The sequence below is a fragment of the Microcebus murinus genome, chromosome 21, assembly GCF_040939455.1.
Source record: "Microcebus murinus isolate Inina chromosome 21, M.murinus_Inina_mat1.0, whole genome shotgun sequence".
NCBI classification, from domain to species: Eukaryota; Metazoa; Chordata; class Mammalia; order Primates; family Cheirogaleidae; genus Microcebus; species Microcebus murinus.
In genome coordinates this window covers 40,591,158-40,611,701 of record NC_134124.1, presented here as the reverse complement: position 1 = coordinate 40,611,701, position 20,544 = coordinate 40,591,158, and the positions used below count along the sequence as shown (strand labels likewise).

The window sequence follows — 20,544 nt, the reverse complement described above, 5'->3', positions numbered from 1 at the left end:
GCCCTCGGGGCAGCGCGGCCCTTCCCTGATGGCAGCTGGGCCTCTGCAAAGGCGGTTGCCTGTGACGGCAGCTCCATCTCACAGCTGCTGTTTCCATGGCAGAGGGAGCACGTGTCCTTTGCACGGGCTAGCTGTCAGGCTCTCCTGACGCTGCCCAGAGGCTTGGTGACCTCAGGCTGTGCCTCGGTTTCCCCCCTCATAGAATGCAGATGAAAACATCTATCCAGCATGTTGCAGGGGTGTCCATTTGTTAATATAGTCACCAAGGATTTGTTGGGCACATACTGGGTGCCGGGTCCTGCCCTGGTGGAAAGCGTGTCCCAGGGCCTGTGTGGCAGAGGGTGGGGGAGGGGAAGCAGAGCGCTTGGCAGGACGGTGGGAGGAGCTGGGATTTTGTTCCTGCTGCTGTGGGAAGCACTGGGGAGTTTGGAGCTTGGCTAATGTAGTCCAGGGTATCATTTTATTTATTTATTTATTTTTTGCAGTCTCCTTCCCAGTTGTATTTCAAGTCTTTTCAAAACAAAGCCCTGGGAATACCCAAATTCAGTATGCATTTGGACTTGGACCACTGTTGCAGGAGTCTTAGGGACTCTCATACACATGCTTGAGTCATTCATTCACCAGTGTTTAATACCTCAGGATAGAAGATCTAACAGAGCAGGACTCAGTTCTCCATGGCATGTAATTTCAGAGGTGGCAGCAGCCAAAGTGGGAAACACTGGAATTTTTCCTTGGAACTGGACTGTGATGAGAGGTTCCTGCTATGAGCATAACTGACTGCCTTTTCCCTGACCCTTCCCTTTGTTTTGAAGATAGAGTGAAAATAATCTTCTCTGAAGATACTTCACAATTCCAAAACCCCAAAACACATGCTCTCAGTGCACTGTGCTTTCAGATATTCTGGGTCTAGTTCAGCTGGCGGATGAGCTGATTGATGGGTTCACCTCGATAGCCGGGTGAGCCCATCTCCTTGAGGAAGCCCACTTTATTCTTGGTTGCATGACGGGCCACTGAGAGTTGGAAAGGACGCAAGAACCATGAGGTCTCCTGGAAATGCTTCCCGGGGAAGGCAGTTGCATGAATGAGGTCTTCCAAGCAAATGACACCAAACCTCCCCAGGTGCCCTTCCATCACTGTGTTATCTGTCAGAGGGATGGTCTTATTCTTGACCTTGGCTTGTCCACGTTTCAAGATGAGTTCCCGGACAGACTTCAGATTTGGAAATCCCCAGGTCACATGAGGTTCCACCACACGCTGCAATTTTAGGCTCTGGGGAGGGGGGTGACTGACAAAGATGCCACTGGACATTTTCTTTAGGCGAAGTCTCGAGCTGGTCTTTTGCACCAGTGAGCTGGCCCCATTAATCCTTTGGATGTGTACGACAAAGGCCAAGGAATGTTTATCCGGCAACTCCAAGGCACGAGGTTTCACTTCTAGTCGTCCAAGACGCACCCTGTCACCTTGCTGCCGCCAGGGATCACGCAGAAACGACTCTAGTCACTTAAACCCTTTTCCTTTCCTTTCCTCCTTCTTTGCCAAAAGTGCCTGCTTTGCCTGGTGGCTTTGAGGGCTTGGTAAGCCTTCCTCTTTTTCAGGAGATTTTCTGGAACCAAAGGGATTTTTTCCTTTCCTCTTGCTCCGCCATCTTTCCAGTGTGGCAGCTACTGATGACCCAGGTTATCACATCTGGCCGTGGCGTGAGCTGGACCGCAGGGCGGCAAGGTGGAGGCTGGGGCTGAGGCCGGGGGCAGATGAGGGTCTTGGCCGGGGAGCGTGAGACGAGGCCCAGCAGACCCACCGACGGGTGGGGTGGCGCTGTGCATTCTGGCTGCAGTGACGAGAGGGGCGTGTTGGAGGCGGCTGAGGGCTGCGACTCATGGGCTCAGTGTGGGCTGCGACTCATGGGCTCAGTGTGGGCTCTGCTCCTAACTGCCTGTAGTCCCCCACTCTGTTTTCTCTAGTTCTAGGTTTTTAGAAAGGTGATTTTGTTGTTTGTTTAATAGTCTTTATATTTAGAGTGTTGTAGGTTTGCAGAATAACTGAGCAGTGAGCAGCGTTCCCGTCTACTCCTTGCCCCTGCACGTTCCCTGCCCCTGCCCGAGCTAGCATGGCACATCTGTCCCCGTAGATGGGCCTGCATCGGCACGTCATTATCACAAAGGCCATGGCTACGTGGCGGCTCACGCTTGCTGCTGTGCATCGCGGGTCTGGACAGCCACACAGACAAGTGCACACCATGGCAGCGCCATGTCCCAGCCTTCTCAGCCAGTGGGAGGGCGGGGAGCTCCACCTGGACTTGCTGGTCTCAAGTGTCCCTGAGTCTCTCTGAAGTTTCCCCAACCACACTAGGCCTGGGGGCAGGAAAGGGGCTCAGCAAGCGCTGGCCTGGGTTGGTCTTGCTGGGAGATGGCGCTAATGTGCTCGACTCTTTCAGGGCGCTGTGTAAGACGGAGTGTGAGGGCACTACCAAGTGTGAGAGCCTGGCAGCAGGTGCTCAGTGTGGTCCGAGAAGCTGGGGTGTCCTTGGAAATGCTGTGCCTCACCAGAACATTCTGTCTGTTTCATGTACGCCCGCTGGGGAGCTTCTCAGGGGCAGCTGATATGTGAACGCACACACATGAGAGCAAACGTTTGGAGACGTTTGTCCCAAGTCTCAGCACTGTGAGGTGTGCATCTGGGTGACTGTAACCTCATCCCTCTTGCCATCATTAGACTCATTCGGTGCCGCCCTCCTTGACCCTCGCTAGCCTCCAGGCAAGGTGTGGCTTCCACACCTGGCTCGTGCCGTCCTCACGACAGCACGGACAGGTAGGTTTATCCTCCCCATTTTACAGAAGGGCACGGAGAGGTTAGGAACTTGCCTGTGACATGCAGCATGCAGGCTGGGATCTTGAGCAGAGCTCCAGGCCTGTTCTTGGGTTGGGGAGCAGAAGAGGAGTCGGGGCGGCTTGCTGCTGGCGCTGCACCCTGTCCCTGGCGGCTCCTCCTCCTCTGCTCCGTGAACCTCGCCTTCCTGGTGGGCCTCCCCCAGGCCCGCTTCCCTCCCTGTGCTCGGTGTCTCTCCATGGCACTTGCCTCTGAGGGACCCTACCGTTTGCCCTTTTGGTTTCTGTTTCTGGTCCATTTTCTGTCTGCCCACCGCACCTTAGGTGGTGGGGGTCTCCCAAGGGCTGGGGTTTCTGTCTGGCACAGAGCTCAGCGACCTTTGTGGATTGAAATGTCCCAAAGGCTGCTTGGATGGTGAGGTCAGCTCTGTGGAGAACAGAGCCCTGGGAACACAGGAGAGCGTGGCTCTGCCCAACACCGACTGCCCAGGTGCAAACCCTTGGACACTCCCTGCCTGGTGGCCGTAGAAAAATTGCTTGGCTCGCCTCTGCTTTGCCCATCTGTCAAATGGGGACAGTGATGGGACCAGTGTCATGGGTTAGAACAGTAGGTGCCACATGGTGAACACCTGACTTTATGAAATCATTATAATTATGTCATTATACATACATAATATGTAGTTATATGTGATGTAATTATATACCATGTGTCACAGATTTTTTTATTGTGGTGAGAAATACATAACATAAAATGTACCATTTTAGCCATTGTAAGTGCCCACTCAGTAGAGTAGATTCACACGTGCTGTATGGGACAGTAATGCACAGGCTACAGTGCCATGTTCGTCATGTTCACACTGTCCTGCAGCCATCCCCACCGTCCAGAACTTTTTCATCATCCCAAACAGAAACTCTGCACCCATTAAACAAACATTTTATTGTATTAAATTATTAGATTAAATGGTCCCCTATTAATTATTATTTCTTCCCTGAGGCCACTTGACCTAAAGATCCACTGTTTCAGAGTTTCTCATTCTAAGCACCATTGACATTTGGACCAGATAGTTCTCTGTTGTGGGGGCTGCCCTGTGCACTGGAGGCTGTTCAGCAGCATCGAAATGCCATGACATGCCAGTAGCATGTCCCCTTTACACTTGTGACAATAAAAAAATGTCTCCAGACACAGCCTATTGCCCCCTGGGTTTGCTTGGAAATTGCCTCTGATTGGGAACCTCTGATTTAGGGTCTGAAGCTGGTTGGAAAACCAGGCACCCCATTTGGGGGGAGCAAATCTATCACTAAAACACTGTAAAGCCTTTTTAGTCACCAAGAGGGAGCCCCTTCTTATTGCTTAGGTGCTCGTGCTGTCTGCCTCTTCGTATAGGACTTTCTCCTCTGTTCGTTGAAGCGTTTGGTCTTGAGCAAACTGCAAAGTGAAACTGGGTCCATGCAGCCATTTGAGTTTAGGCACACATTGTACCTTTCACTTGCAGGCGCAGGCCCCAGGTGCGGGCGACCCAGCCCATCCTCGGCTACATGCCGGTGCTCCAGGTCGGAGAGGCCCCTCTGGACAGCCTGGGGATCAGGGACATGCTCCCATCTCACAAGGCAGAGTCGTCCGCAGGGCCCCCCAGGCTGCAGCACCGAAGCCCAGTGTCCTCTGGGGGAGGGAAGCAGTGACCTCCCCCTGCCCCAGCCTGGAGGTGTGGGGATGGCAGACACCTGCGAGCTCTGGTGCAGCCCAGCCAGTTTGGGAAGAAGAGGACCTCTCCTGGTTCCTTCTCCGTACCAGTGAGTGAGTCTTTATTTATTTGTTTTCTTTAAATAAGTGAGTCTTTAAGTAAGATGCCAGCAGCTTCTAGAGCTGCCCGACGTGGAGGCTCCAGGTGTTTCTGGCGGTGCATCTGCTCTCTGCATGTTCTGCATCCTCGAGAGGGAAGCGGAGGAGCGCTGTGAATGCAACTTGTGTGGTGTGGAACTTCACCAGGATGTGGTGGCGTGAAGGCCCTGTGCATGGACAGAGCCCTGTGGAACTGCGGGCGGGACTCGTGATTCGGACCCGTGCTGGCCTGCACCCGGCCCGGTGCACAGCTGGCTCACTTGCAGCCTGGGAGAGCCGGACAGGCCTGGGCCTCCATGTCCTCATCTCTAGTGTGGGGCGGTCACCCAGGATTGCAGCCAGAGGGGCCGAGACCACTCCAGTGTACGGCTCTGCTGCCCGTGCACAGGGTAATACGAGTCAGGGTTATGGAACCTTGACCTGAGTCTCTGGGCGCAGGAGGGAGGACAATGAGTAGGTGCTGTCAGGAGCTGTGTCATTTGCAGACTTTACCATCAGTTCGCGCTCTACTAAACGGATGGTGTAAACTGATGGTTTAGCTCTACTAAACGCGAAAGCCTCTCCTCGTGCTGGGGCTCGCGGTGTTGGCTATGGTGAAAGCTTAGGCTTTTGCCGCTGATCCCTCACCGACACCTCTCTGCAGAGGGATGGGGACCCGCCTCTGCTCGGAGCCCTTCCGTGCCGGTCTGCAGCTGGAGGCCAGCAAAGCAGGAGGAGGAGTGGATGGGGGCAGAGGCACCGAGCCCAGCCTGAGCACCCGTGGGCTCAGGACCCTGGTGCCTCCGGAGGTGGCAGCCCAGCCCCTGGGAGCAGGCGTGCGTTCCTGTTTGCTGAGTGCACAAGCAGACCACAGCGTGGTGCATGCAGATGTGGGTAGAGCACTTCTCCTAGGTCAGAAAACGAAAGGGCAAAGCAAGACCCAGACCAAAGAACGGTGCCAGGAAGCCAGGCTAGAGCCCAGGGCAGCACGCACAGTGGACAGCTGTCAGATGGACAAGGGAGACGGGGCCTGTGACATGCAGGGGCTGCTGGCCGAGCGTCACATTGCGTGTCTGGAGGACGTGGGCCCAGTCAAGCATGCATGGCTGTTTCCAGTGGTGGGAAGGCAGCTTCCATCTGATGGCCCCTGTTCCTGCCCTGCCTTAATGGGGTTCTATTTCTCGGGGAGCCCCGGCTATCGAAGCCATTTGACATGACTACCATGGCACTTGGAAAAGCGGAATGTTAGGTTACCTTTTAGTGAAATAAACTCCTAGCCTTTTATTCCCTTTAATTTAGCTTTTGTTGTGCAGCCGAGCTCCAGGCATTTGAGTTTTTCCCAGGCACAGTAATCTCCCCAGAAAATGAGGCAATTGATACTTCAAAAATAGAGTTGCTTAAGAGTGTCATTACGTTTATCCCCCTTGTGCACTTACATTCTGCGCTTTGGAAATCAAATGCTGACTGTTCCTTGTCTAATATTGCGATGGATGGGGTTTTTATGAAAATAGATGTGAATGTACGTTTGGGCAGACGTGTGTTGATAGAGGGTATCGCTGAAGTGTCGTTCAAGCCTTGGTGCGAGCTCTTCAGCCCCTCGCCCAGTGTCACTGTGCCACTCAGCAGCCGTCACCCAAGCCCAGCTGGGATGGAGCCGCATGTTAAGGCAGTGTCAGAGTGAGGTGATTATGTCCAAGGAGGAATTGGCTGACCACTGGGTGCCATGCTTCTTCTCTGGGCACCTTGTCCTCTCTGTGGAGTCTGCCACTCTGGGTTCGAATCCTGGCTCTGCCACTCATGGTATTATCTTCTGTACCCTTTGGCAAGTTACTAAACCCCTCTGTGCCTCAGTGTGCACATCTGTAAAGTGGGGATAACAATGGTATCTCTCCCCTAGGGTTATCTGGGGCTTCAGTGAGCTCATATATGCAAAGCACTGGAAAGAGCATCTTTCCCTGCTCAACATCATTAGGAAATGGCAGTCAAAACTACTAGGAGACACCACCTCACAGCCATTAGAGTGACTACTATCAAAAACACAGGTAACAAGACTGTTGGCAAAGACGTAGAGAAATTGGAACCCTAGTGCGCTGCTGTGAGAATGTGAGATGGTGCAGCCACTGTGGAAACAGGAAGTGGCTTCTCAAAAATTTCACATAGACTTCCCATTTGATCCAGCAATCCCACTTCTGGGTATATACCTAGAGGTATTATTAAAAGCAGGGTCTCAGAGATCCTTGTACACCCATGTTCATAGCAGCATTATTCGCAATAGCGAAAAGGTGGAAACAACCCAAGAGTCCATCAGTGTGTGCATGGGTAAACCAGCGGTCGTCTAGCCACACAATGGAATATTATTTGGCCTTAAAAAGGAGGGAAATTCTGACACATGCTACGACACGGATGAACCTTGAGGACAGTGTGTTAAGTGAATAACCCAGTCATGAAAGGACAAGTACTGCATCATTCCACTTGCATGAGATACCCAGAGTAGTTGATTTCAGAGGGAGAGAGTGGAATGGGGGGGGGGGCTGGGGCTGGGGGAGGGTAAGTGGGGAGTTAGTGTTTGATGGGACAGAGTTTCAGTTTGGGAAGGTGAAATAGTGCCAGAGATGGATGGTGGTGATGGTTGTGCAACAATGTGAGTATGTGAATGTGCGTAATATACTACACTGTGCACTTAAAAATGGTTAAAATGGTAAATTTTATGTTGTGTGTATTTTACCACAATAAAAAATTGTATGTGGTCCACAGTGGGCACTGGGGTTTGTGTTTGGTGCTGCTGTGCTGATTAAACTGCGAGCTGCGTGAGGTCGGAAACCTTTCTTTGGGCATTGGTCTCAGCACTCGGCACCAAAGAGGTGCTTTGTTAAGCCTCGTGTCTGGGCTCTAATTCTGGCATGGGGTGTGGAGGTTTGTAACTTACCCTGCCGAGTGGGCTAAGCTGCCTTGGCTCGGCTGCTCATTTCAGGAATCTTCTTTTGTACATTGACCGTCTCATCAAAATATTGTTGAATTGATGAGAGTCTCAGATGCCAGGCAGCTGGGAGTGACCTTTGCATAGTGCAGTCCTTATCAGGACCTTTGGTCTCCTTGGCCAGGCTCCTGCCCTGAGCTAGCTTATTTCACTCTTTCAGATGCTCATGAATAAACACTGTTTTCCTTCCTCTGGGTCCTGTCCGTGACAGCCGTTTTCTCAAGGTTTTCCTCTGCATCTTGCTGGCCAGGAATTGCAGCAACACTTAAGGTCCTTTCAGCAAACACCATTCATTTGTTCATTCAAGAAATATTTATTGAGCTTCTACTACATGTGCCAGACACGATTCCAGTTGCTGAGCAGTTAATACAACACACACAACAAGAAAATCCCTGTCTTCTTGGGCTTACGTTTCAATGAGGAAAAACAGACAATAATGAAGATAAATATGGATAATACTTAGTGTGTTTGATTGGAAAAGTGCTTAGGAGAAAAACAGAGTTGGGGGTGGTGCTGGAATTTTATCGAGAGTGAAAGCAAAGACCTAAAGGAATCGAGGGCACGAGTTGTGCGCGTGTCTACTGTGAGCATGCTGGGTGCAGGGGCACAGCCAGTGCAAAGGCCCTGAGGCAGGCAAGTGCCCGGCACCTTGGGCGATGGTGACATGGTGAGGAGGCCGGTGTAGCTGGGCTGAGCAAGGGGCAGGCGAGTGGGAGAGGAGGAGCAGAGGTCAAGGGAGGGGAGTTCCCATAGGGCCCTGGAGGACTCTGCGCAGGAAGGTGAGGTGGAGGAAGGTGATCGGGATCTGGAGACCTCTGGATGCCACATGGGGAAGAGACTAAGGGGAACCAGGGTGGAGGGAGGAAGGCCAGAGAGGTCATCGCAGTGATCCTGGCAAGTGACAATGGTGGTCATACCAGAGGGTGGCGGCAGAGTGGGAGAAGGGCTGGATTCCGGACGTACCTTGAATGCCGTTGACAGTGCGCGATGACAGTTGTCCATTAAATCTCACCCATCACCCTCAGGCAGGTTACTTAACCTGTCGGCAACTGTGTGACCTCGGGCAAGCTACTTAACCTCTCTGTGCTTTAGTGTCCTCACCTGTAACCTGGAGATAATAAAAGTACCCACCTTTGTTATGGAGAGATTGGATAAGGTGAGACCTGAGCGATGCTGGTGTGCGGCAGTGCCCAGTAAGTGTTAGCCGTCGCTGTTACTGGTCCCAGAGGCTTCCGAGGCAGCAGGGAGGTTCATGCTGCGAGGAAAGGCGCGGGAGCAGGGGCGGAGGGCGGGCCTGGGAGGCTGGGGAGGAGGAGCAGCGGGAGTGGTGGACACTGCGTTCTCACGGGGAGACGGGGGTAGGATTTTAGGGGAGGCGTGTGAGCCTGATTGGAAACCAGAGGGGGCCAGTGTGCCCAGGGCCTGGCGCAGGCGGGAGGCGGTGGGAGGCGGGGAGATGAGGTCAGGGAGGCCGGATGTCAGGGAGCCTCGAGCCCCCAGAGACATTTCTCCTTCCCCGGGGGCCGCGGCACTGTCGGAACTGTCCGCGGCGGTTTGCGGGTCACAACCCCAGTTCCTCCCGGACTGTTGCGTACTGTGCGTGTCCAGTGGCCGCGAGGACGCAGTGGGGCCGCCGCCTGGAAAGGTCGCAGGTTTCCAAGCCCAGAGCTTTCCCTTCCTGGGGCCTGCAGGGTCTCAGAACCCAGCCTTGCAGCTTAGGAAGGGCCTTTAAAACACGATGGTGGGCCTCATCTACCTCCGGCTTGGACTGGACCACAGATGCCAGGCTGGAGAGGACCGTCGAGCAGTGCCTGGTGGCCCTGGATGACAGAGCCCATTGGCGCTCCGGAGGCCAGACCCAGCAAGCACGTTTCCTCGGGGCCTCCGGAGCGTCTCTGCAGGAAGGTCCGGGGGCCAGGTGGAAGTAGAGGTGCAGTGCCTGCGTGTGACTGGGGTGGCGGCTGGGGCGTCAGCAGCCGTACAGAAGCCCCTAGAGCCCCTCCAGATCCAAATCCAAATGTAGACCTCGAGAGCTCACTTGTCAAATTTGCACCCGACGCAGCAGCGGGCAGGTTGCTAATGCAGTGGAGTCCAGGCTGAGAGTGATTTTGACGCCCTTAACTGCTAGGCGAAGGCTCGAGGAGTGACCATTATTAGAGAAAACTGTCAGGGTCAGATTGCGGTGAAAGCAAAGATGAAAAGAGCCATGTCCCAGTGGAGGAAGGGGAGCCCAGCGGCACACGGTGAGGGCAAAGATGCAGTGGGCGCTCTCTGGCGAGGCAGGGACCGGCGCCGGGAGCCACCCAGGGCTTGCAGGCCACCGTCCAGAGGAGGTGACCAGGGAGGTGAGGCCGCAGGAACATAAACGTCCATCATGGGAGCCACAGCGTGTGCCTCCAGCTGTCCCTGGAGCGAGTGGGGACTTGACCAGGAGGCCCAGAGCAGGGACTGGGGCCGGTGGAGGAAGTGACAGCAGGACGTTCAGGTTGTTGTGCCATTTGAGGGGCAGAAGGGCAGCAGAGCAGTCCCAGCACATCCTGGAGGTTGGGGTGCAGGGACCCACCCAAAGCCACTCTGGGCAGGTGCAGCTGTTAGGTAACTCTTAGTAGATGGTGGAGCTGATGGCAGGTGTGGGAGCGTGATCAACCATCCCGTCTAGAGCTCGCAGGCAGGTTCTAAGGAAGGCAGGTATCAGACCCAGGCCCCACCTGTGTACAGCTGGCCCTGCCAGCTCGCGGGTGTCCGTTGGGTGTTTAAAACCTCCTTTCATGAAAGGCTCGCCCGGCGCAAACGGGGCTGCGTTCTCGGGGCAGGATTCCCAGGCCAGTTCTGGGAATCAGGAGTGTGAGGACCCTTCCCTTCACTCCTGGGGGGAGTTGGGTCCACCCTGGTCTGTGCAGGGAGTGGAGGGGCTGCAGTTGGGACATTGACCCTCCGCCACCGAGAGCCCATCTCCCAGTCAGCCACGTCAGTGAGCCAGCCACTCACGTCACCGTAGCGATAACCTGCCTTTCCTGCACGTGCATCATGCTAATCAGCAAAGCCTCTGAGCTGGACTGCACGTAAAGAGAGCTGGAGCACAGGCCAAACCCCTGCGGAGTGCGGCCTCCCGTGCATGCCACTGGCCACGTTGGGTGCACCAGGCATCTGCCTGGCGCCGTCAGTCTTTGCCATGTCTGTACTTCCTTTGCACACAACATAGAATTTACCATTTTGGCCACTTTAGTCGTACAGTTCAGTGGTATTAACCCACCATTCATTCCACTTTCTATGGCTCTGACTCCCCATATGCCTCGTGTAAGTGGAATCGCACAGTGTTTTTCCTTTCGTGACTGGCTGATTTAACTGAGCACAATGGGTCCTCAGGCCCATCCATGTGGTAGCATGTGTCAGGATTTCCTGCCTTTTTAAGGCTGAGTCATAATCCAGCCCGTGTATGGATTGCATTTTGCTTCTCCATTCATCTGTCGGTGGACACTTGGGTGCACTACTATTTATTTGATATTTTTCTACAAATAGTTTTTGAAACAGAAATACATTTTTAGAAAGGAATCATCACATCACTATTTTAAGTGGAAAACCCACATCCCTTGCCGTGGAGGGACAGACCTAGCCTTCAACCTCAGAGGTTCCGATCAGCAACAACACAAGTGCCTCAGTCTGGCCCCTGCAGTGTGCAAGAAGGGGCACGTTGAGCCATAAAGTCCCAGGTCTCCATCTGGCAGGAAGGGCTGGGGTGTGGCGGGTTGACTGAACACAGCCTCGCTTCTCCGTCCCTGCCCGCCCCGCGCTCTGGCAGGCCTGTGCAGTGCTTCCCATCCAGAGATGGAGCCCGTCTCACCACCCCTCGAGTCTGGGGGGGCGGCCAGGTGACTTATTTTGGTCAACAGAATGTGGCAGAAATAATGCTGTGCTTCTCTGGGCCGTGGCTGCAGCGGTTTTGCTCTCCTCCCTGGAGCCCTGACACTGCCCAGAACAAGCCTGCGTTGGGCTGCTGAGGGCGAGAGGCCCCTCGGAGGAAAGCCATGCCATCGCACCTCCGCCATGCCAGTCCCACCAGCCTCCTGCCCAGCTGCCCGATGCCCACTGACACATGAGCGAGCCCAGACTAGATTAGCCAAGCCTGGCCCAATTAGAAGAGTCACTGGCCAGTCTATACACTCGTGAAAGATGATGAATGATGGCTGTTATAAGTTACTAAGTTTGGGGGCAGTTTGTTTTGTGGCATCGTCATGGCAATAGACAGCGAATATCCTGGGCTTCCCGAGAGTGTGGACACCGCGTGTCTCCACTGAAGCCCTCAGTATTCCTCAGTGGTGTGTGTCGCTGGCACGGCGAGTTGGCAGTGCTCCGTGGTCCCCTGCTCCGAGCAGACAGGCTCCTGTTGTCGAGCTGTGTTGTCTTAGAGCAGGAGGCGCGTGTCAGTGTCTGCTAGGTGGAATCAGCAGCTGGATGTCGGGAGAAGACGGAAGTCTTCCTCCAAAGCCTCTGCGTGCTCCTTGACAGTCCTCGCCCCCGACTGCCCGTGGGCCGCGCTGCAGAGACCAGGAGAGGGTCAGCAGGAAGTGTCTGCTCACACGGCAGTAGAGGCCCTTCAGACATTCGTTGAAATCAGTGGGTTCTTTGGGGCTGTGTTATTCCGGACACAGTTGTCCTCCCCATTCATCAACTCAGCAGACATTTATTTAGCACCACTGTTTGCCAGGTCCAGGGCCCTATGTGGGGATGGCAGGTGAATTACATATACTGATAGTAACTAGCATATTGGTGCATAATTTTTGCAGTTTCAGCACCTTTGTAGAGGTGTGATTTCTAAGTGTTAAAAAAATAGACACCTTTGTATTTGTCAGTTGCTTTTTTAATCAGCTGCTTTTGAAGAAGACAGCAGTGCATGGTGGAGTCGGACAGCCTGGGGTGGACCCTAAGCTCTGCTCAGTCACCCTCTACCTGGAATGGTGCCCGGCACAGAGCAGGCGCTCCACAATGTGTGTTGAGCAAATGAAAGGCTGTCATATCTCGTTTGATTTCTGTAATCTCCACGTGTGGCCATCCTTGGGCAGACACCATGTGTCCACTTTGCAGATGAGGGACCCCAGCCCTGGTGTAGCAGGGCTGCCAAGGGTCCGCCTCGAGGATGCAGAGTCAGAACGGCAGAAGCCCAGTGCTCGCACTACTCCCACTCCACCAGACCGCCCCCGAGAGCCAGACCGCCCCCCGAGAGCCAGACCGCCCCCCGAGAGCCAGACCGCCCCCCGAGAGCCAGACCGCCCCCCGAGAGCCAGAGCGCACTCAGGCAGCACTGGAAATGCAGGTGCTCCGAGAGGGAGTCCACAGAGGGGTGAGTGGGCTGCCCGCGTCCCTTTACCCCAGACTGTAAAGAGGAAGCGGCACATCGGCGCCTGCTGGTCTGATTGACTAGAACTTACTTCTCGTTGGTCTTGCAGGGTCTTCAGCCCTCGGTGAGTGGGCTGCCTCCTGGCCGCCTGTGTCTGTCTGAGTTCAGCTTCTACCTGGCGTGGATGCTTCTGAGACAGGCAGGGTGGGCGCCAGGCCAGCAGCAGCTGCTTCCAGCCATCTGGGCAGAGAGCTACCCACAGGAGGAAGCCATCCTTCCAGAAGGGTCTGTCTGAAGCATAAGAAGCTCTTAGCTGCCCTGGGGCAGGGTCAGCTTGTGTCTGGGGGCTTTGAGACGCTCCTGATATCCAGGAAACGCTTTGTCCGGTTACCGGCGGGTGTAACAGCTATCTGGGGACAGGCACGCTGTGGCGCACGCATGGGCAGCCAAGCCCCTGTCCTCAAAGCTTGGATGCCACAGGGAGCTGTGAGTCCCCGTCCCAGGACGTGCTGCAGGTGTAGTGGGCAAGGCCACTGCACACACTGCGGTGTCGGGCCTGGTACAACAAGGGGCAAGTTCAAGGTAGAAAGCAGTTCTGAGCATCTCCGTGTGCCCAGGCCCGTACTAGGCGGTCTTACCTGTATTTTCTCATGTTCTCCTCACAGCCCTGAGACCGGCTCCTAACTGTGCTCAGGACAGTTTTGAGGCCGGACTCACCAGAAGGAGCGGGCCTTGCAGGTCGGCGGGACACTCGCATACCCTCTAACCACGCCTGCGACTGCTGGCACGTGCAGTTCCCCAGGCCCCGTCTGCCGGCAGACAAGCCGCCCGCCCTCCCCCATCTCTCACTCCTGCCCGCTCCCTCCCACGTCGCACAAGGATGTAGACCTCAGCACCCACGGCAGGCGAAGCTCCAGTTCTGGCTTGGTGGAGTAAAGCCAGGGAGGAGCTTCACAAAGCCACAGACTGTGTTTAAGCGGGCTGCATCGGTGCAGCGGAGCGTCCGCCCCAGGAGCACAGAGCTGCGGTCCCCGCGACCACGCTCAGGCTGCCCCCAGGGCAAAGGACAGAGCACGACCAGGCCACCTGCCCCCAAGGAAAGTGGCACGGTGTGGATGGAGGCGGGGATGGCACGACGTGCGCAAGGTCTGCACACGTGCAGCCAGAGGAGCCCACGGGTGCCTTGTGCCCTTGTGGCTCTGAGCAAGTCCCTTAAGCTCCGGGCCCCAGGGGCATGCCCGCATGCCCGCCTTGCCTCTCAGGGTACCAGGGGCACCGCGTGAGTCTCCTGCACCGCAGAAGCCAGGACGCACTCTGGAAACTGCATCAGAAGGGGAACCGTGCCGCACAGCTGCCACCTGCAAGATGCTCCCCCACCTCCCGTGCTCAGTAGGTCGGGACTCCAGAAAGGCTGAGGAACTCGCCCCTGTCAGCCGCTGAGACCTGGAATCCAGACTCACACCCAGCACCGCCTGACTTCTTTTCTTCCATAGATATTTCTTGGGGGTCCACATGCGCAGCCCCTCACTGGGCTGGGGCTCTCATGGTGAATGTGGCACCGTCCCTGCTGTCATGCAGGAGCTGTCTCCTTGCCTGTGTGGGTGGTTTTGTTAAAATCATATACATATATGTACATAAAAACCATAGTGACGCACACACGGCACAGTTGCCGGTCTGCTCCCTGCTAGGTGGCCAGTTCCACAGCATGAAGCACACTTGGGCTGTGGCGCAGTCACCACCTCCCGAACAGCTTCTTCTCCCAGTGGGACCTCTATCCCTGCTGCGTGTTTAGGGTGTTATTCCGAGACTGGCTCACGCGTGTCGACAGTCCCAGGTGCCTTGCAGGCTGGGCGTGTGTCAGGGCAAGGGGCCGATGTGGATGGCAGGGGCGCCTCGCAGCTGCTGCCCTCCCTAGATGAGCCCCGCTGGGGGAGGGAACCGTCGCCCCATTCCTGAAACGTGGAGCCGCGGGAACTGGGTCAGAACATGCCTGGGTCACTCCGTCCTGAGTGCAGCAGGTGCATCATCATTTGTCATGAAAGATGGGGACATTCAGGACTCACCCTGACACCTTCCTGTTTTGGAAGAAGAAGACAAAGCACCAAAGCACTCATTGGCCTGGAAAGCAGCCCCTGAGGGAGATCGGCTGTGACTTGGAGGGCTGGGCAAGGTGGCTTTGGGAAAAGCATGTAAGCCGCAGCTGCCAGCACCCTTGTTAAAGGACATCAGAGCCGACACACCTGCTCCCAGTCATCGATAAAGGAGGAGGGAAATTGTTCCCGGCAGCCTGTGGTCTGGTTGACAGAGTCTGGCTCAGTGGAACAGCAAGGGACAGCGGAACAGGTCGGCCTTCAAAACTTCCAACTCACGCGTTTGGATAAAGCCTGCTTTCGCCTGCTTGTGTCTGGCCCCTTTGGCATAACAAGGTCTGGAATTCAGCATTTTCTAAACTCAAATGTCTATAGGATCATGAAGCAAAATGTTTTGTGGTCAGTTAAGTGGTAGGAATTCTGGTTTCATCAGGTTTCTTGTTTTTATTTTTATTTTTTATTTTAGCATATTATAGGGGTATAAGTGTTAGGGTTACGTATATTGCCCATGCCCCCCTCCACCCTCCAGTCAGAACCTCAAGTGTGACCATCCCCCAGATGTGGCACATCTCCCTCACTGTGTTCGCATATGTAGGTTTCTGTGCTACAGGGCTGCTCAGAGCCTTCAGTGGCCCATAGGGCTGGGAGTCGACGTGGGAAGTTGGTCTGTGCAGCACTCTCTGGTGTCTTCTGACCATGTGGCGCCCAGTGCGGGGGTGCGATCACTGTGGGCCCTCTTGAGTGCTGCCGGTTGGAAGGTAGGAAACGCTGTTGAAAATGATCACTGGGGAAGGAAGGTGACCTCCGTGTTTTCCTAGAACTGTTAGTACTCGAGTGAGCGACCTCAGTCCAGCACGGGGTGGTACTCCAGATTCCATGAAGACAAAGTCCACCCACATGCAAAGTGCATCACGATTTTAAAAAATGTTTGATCATTTCCTCTGCCAGTCTCGATCTGGCTCGTTGGTGCCTGTGTTTTCCTGGGTTGTTTTGGAGCATTTCGTGCAGTTCAGTTGTGAGTATTTCTTGAGTGCTGGGCACTGGGTTACCTGCTGGGGAGGTAGCGATTAAAAAGTGACCGCCCTGTGCTCAGGATGCTCTTGGTTTGGTCTGGGGGGATATAAAAGAGCAGACCATGAGGGTGGTGCTGGGGCCATGCTTGTTAGCCCCAGCTCACAGTTGCCTGTGAGACCTTCCACCAGTGGGCCCCAAGGCCCTGCCAGGCTCACGGCCTTTCTGTGCTTCTCCATTTCTGTTGTGGGGTTCTTCCAAGCAAAAACATTTTTCTCACTCTGTTTCCCTGCTTTTTTTTTTCTTGAGGCAGAGTCTCACTTTGTCGCCCAGGCTAGAGTGCAGAGGCACGATCATAGCTCACTGTGATCCTGAACTTCTGGCCTCAGGTGACCTTCTTCCCTTAGTCTCTGGAGTAGCTGGGACTATGGGTGCGTGCCATCGTGCTCAGCTAATTTATTTTTAATTTTTTGTAGAGATGGGGTCTTGTTATGTTGACCAGGCTGGTCTTGAACTCTTGGCCTCAAGCAGTCCTCCAACCTTAGCCTCCCAAATTGCCAGGATTACAGGTGTGAGCCACTGCACCTGGCCAGTTCCCCTTGCTTTGAATGCTCTCCCCTGCCCTTGCCCCAGGCCTGGAGAACCTCAAACAATGGCTCAGGGTTTTTTTAAATTAAGAAAGTTTTTATTTTTAATTCTTATAAAATATGCATAACATAAATTTACCATTTTAACCATTTTTAAAGTGCACACACAGTTCACTGGCATTAGGTACATTCTTGTGTACACATCACCACTATCTATCCATAGAACTCTTCATCTTATAAACCTGAAACCCTGTCCCCATCAAACACTAACTCCCCACTTGCGCCCCCAGCCCCTGCTGACCACCACTCTACTTTCTGTGTCTGAAGGTGACCGTGTGGGTGCCCATAGACGTGCAGGCGTACGCTGTGTCTTCTTTGTGACTGGCTTGTCTCACTCAGCCTCACGCCCTTAGGGTGCGTCCATGTGGCAGCACGGTCCGAGGGCTCGCTTTTGTCTGCAGGACTCATGGCCGGGGCGGCCCTGTGGGCAAGGCCGGGCTCTGTCCTCTGTAAGTGGCGCTGCCCGGGGCCCCCCGGTGGACTATCTGGAACCCTTTCTGTGCCCCAAGGGCCGGGCAGCTTTGCTGAACTCGCTTTTGGCCAAGAACGAGGGCAGAGTCCTGGGACTTCCCGGCGACCTCATGGCCAGGAGGACCCAGGACACGGAACTGTGTGTGGCGTGCGTGCCACGTGCGTGCACGCTCCGGTGCCTCGAGGGAAGACAGAGGCAAGGAGAGGCTGGCGGGCGGCTATGTCCCCAGGACGGGCTCAGGGGCTCTCTGTCACCGTCTCTCCCCTCCTCTGAGGGGCTGGAGGTAAGGGGTGCTGGGCTTGTCACCCCTGCTCTGCAACAGGCCCTGGTGGAGCCACTCTGATCTGGGATCAAGGACCTGTCCCTAAAGGCCAGAGCCCGCTTGGGGGGCTGTGGGCCTCAGCCTGGGGGCTGGTGTACACCCAGGTGGTGGTGGGTGGCTTGGGGGAGAGACCCCTACACTTGGACTAGAGTCAGCAGGGGAGTCTGTCCTCGAGCACATCAGGAAACTGAGGCAGGAGCTCCTTCTCTCCAGGAGAGTAAGACAAGGCAGGGAGCAGAGGAAGCTTAGCACCTCAGGGCAGAGTATTTGTCGCCTCTTCGAGCAGGTATTGATGTGGTGCTGGCCACCTGCCAAGTGCTGCTCCAGGCCCTGTCCCTATGGAGCTCCTAGTGGGGGCGTGTGACAAGAGAGGGCCGTGGAGGTTCACCTCGAGGTAGAGGTAGAGGTGGGGCCGTCTCTGAAGAGGAAGAGGGGAGCCATGGGGACGTCTGGGGAGAGCATTCCTGGCAGAGGAGTGGCCAGTGAGTGCCAAGGCCCTGGGGTGGTACCTGGAGTGCAGGCGCATGTGCCAGGGAAGGTGGCAGGGCCGTGAGCACCGCTGAGGGTTGCATGCAGGAGTGGTGGCACCCTAATGTGCGCCTTGGCAGGACCAGGAGAGGAGAGCTGGTGGCGGGCAGTGCCCACCCTGGCCGTCCTGTCGGCACCCCGTTTTCCGGATGAGCACGTGGAGGCGCAGAAAGGTCTGGCTGGTTGCTCAGGGCACGCAGCGGGAGCCAGGATCTGACCCGGGCTTGCCTGGCTGCAGGCCGTGGTTGTCCTGTGTGCGTGTGGACACACCGAGGTCAGTGCCCCAGACTCACCGTGGTGGGAGCAACAGGGCCCCAGCTCAGCACCCCCCAGCAGGTCTTGGGGGTGACTCAGAGGATGCGTCTGGCACCTGGCCAGTCCTTGACAGGGAGCGTCTCTGGCCAGCCCTCTGTTCACATCTCTGGGCCCTCGGTTGAGTTCCTGGTGGCCTCCTAAAAGCCGATCTGAAAGCCATGGGAGCTGCCGTCTTTGATCTCATTCCCATAGCATGCCTGTGGGGCAGGCATCGACCCATTTCACAGATGAGGAAACTGACCCGAGAGCTAAGGACTTTGCCAAGTGCTTCCGTCTCCAAGGGCAGGGCTGCTAGTGTGAAATCCATGCCTTCCCATCGAGTCCTGCCTCACAGCCTTGCAGCAGTTTTACCAGTAGAAATCCTGGCTGGGGCGGGGCGCGGTGGCTCACGCCTGTAATCCTAGAACTCTGGGAGGCCAAGGCGAGCAGATGGCTCAAGGTCAGGAGTTTGAAACCAGCCTGAGCAAGAGCGAGACCCTATCTCTACTAAAAATAGAAAGAAATTAACTGGCCAACTAAAAACATATATAGAAAAAAATAGCCGGGCCTGGTGGCCCATGCCTGTAGTCCTAGCTATTTGGGAGGCTGAGGCAGGAGGATTGCTTGAGCCCAGGAGTCTGAGGTTGCTATGAGCTAGGCTGATGCCAGGGTACTCTAGCCCAGGCAACAGAGTGAGACTTTGTCTTAAAAAAAACCCAAAACCTGGCTGGGATGTGATGGCCCAGCGCTGAGGTGTGTGCACAGGCCAGGCCCTGCGGTTGTTCCAGAGTGTCCCATCGGGTGGCTTTCTTCCCTGGATGGTCTTGTCCTTTGGGCATGCTTGCTCACAGATGCTTGGTAGCAGGGACCAGAGGCATACACAAAGATTATGGGAGTCAAAATGCAGAATGGGAGAATGTTTTGCAGTCCCTTCATGTGTCGCAAGACCATGGGGAGACCAATGTGACTTGGTTTCCTGCAGATGGGGAGGCTGCACCCAGAGCCCCGAGGGTGATGGGGTACTGTCCCCATCCTGCATAGGGTGTCCCCACTGTCAGCTCAGCCACTCGCGGCTGGGGTACCCTTGCTCATGGGCCATCCCACCCACACAGAAAGGGCTCTTTCATGGCAGTGGTTTTTGACCCTTTATATTTTACAATTGTTGGCGGTGGAAATCTGTCTTCAAATAACGCCTTCTATATGGAACCTGTAGAGGAAAGCAGAGGTGCTCTAGGAGGGGCAGGACAAGGCCTCCCCACAGCAGCCCCCTCGAGACCCGTCCAGGGGAACAGTCAAGCATCCCTCCAAGGTCAGGGAGCCCCTCTTTGAGCACCCAGCCCAGGCCCTCAGCCTGGGACCAGCAGAGCAGCCTGCACACCCTGGTGGGTGAGTGGGAACAGCATTGTTGCTTCCATAAGAACGGCCCTCCCCAAAGCACCCTGGGTGGGTGGGGGGCGGCAAACATTGTGTCCAGTGGAGGCCACAGGCCCCATGTGCGGAGAGCCCATGGGCAAGGCTGTGAGCAGGCTGATGGCAGCAACCCTGCCCTTCTTGCTGTCCTCAACCCTAGCCCAGGGCCCCACATGGACCCGGCACCTTCTCATGTGTGGAGACACACTGGCCATTCTCGCCACCACTGCACAGGGGTCATAAGCAGAGAAGGCGGAGGAGGGGTGGTCAGCTCAGAGAGAGGGCTCTGCAACTTGGATGTGCCTGAGGATGGGGTGAGAACCCTTATTAGGTAGTGAGCCTCCTGTCACTGTACCGTGTGCAAGTGGGACTAGTTTGGGGTACCCTTAGGACCATCTGGAACCACAGTCCCTCCACCACTGAAAGCAGGGTAGAGGGCCTGGCCCAGGGAAATTATCAACTGAGCAGACAAGGTGGCCAATTTCATTTAGAAAACTCCAGAACATTTGGGGTGTCAGAACAGTTCCAATCCATCACGGCCTGGCTGTGCCCTTCTCCCGTTTGGCCATAAGGGGTGAAGGGGCGGCCGGATGAGGCTGGGTGCCTGCGGCATTGGCCTCTGAGGGCTTGGAGGGACTGGCCCACCTGGGGGACTGGGAGCTGGTGACCTGCCCCGCCCGGCCGAGGGCCTCTTTCCCAGCCTCTCAGCTGGGCGTTTGCGGCCTTGGTCTCTTGCCCTTGAACTTCTGTGCAACAGGAGCAAAGGGAACAGATGAGTACTAGTCAATGCTGGCCTGTGTGGCCTGGCGCCAGG

The 20,544-nt window shown here is 55.5% G+C and overlaps 1 protein-coding gene and 1 pseudogene across 2 annotated transcripts in view; one reads left to right on the top strand and one right to left on the bottom strand.

Annotated features, from left to right (window-relative positions):
- The window catches only part of IQSEC1 (IQ motif and Sec7 domain ArfGEF 1), a 359,058-nt gene that overhangs the window by 21,700 nt on the left and 316,814 nt on the right, over positions 1-20,544 (top strand). The gene's annotated exons all lie outside the window — the stretch shown is intronic.
- Positions 907-1,666, bottom strand: LOC105864516 (large ribosomal subunit protein uL30-like 1 pseudogene; annotated as a pseudogene).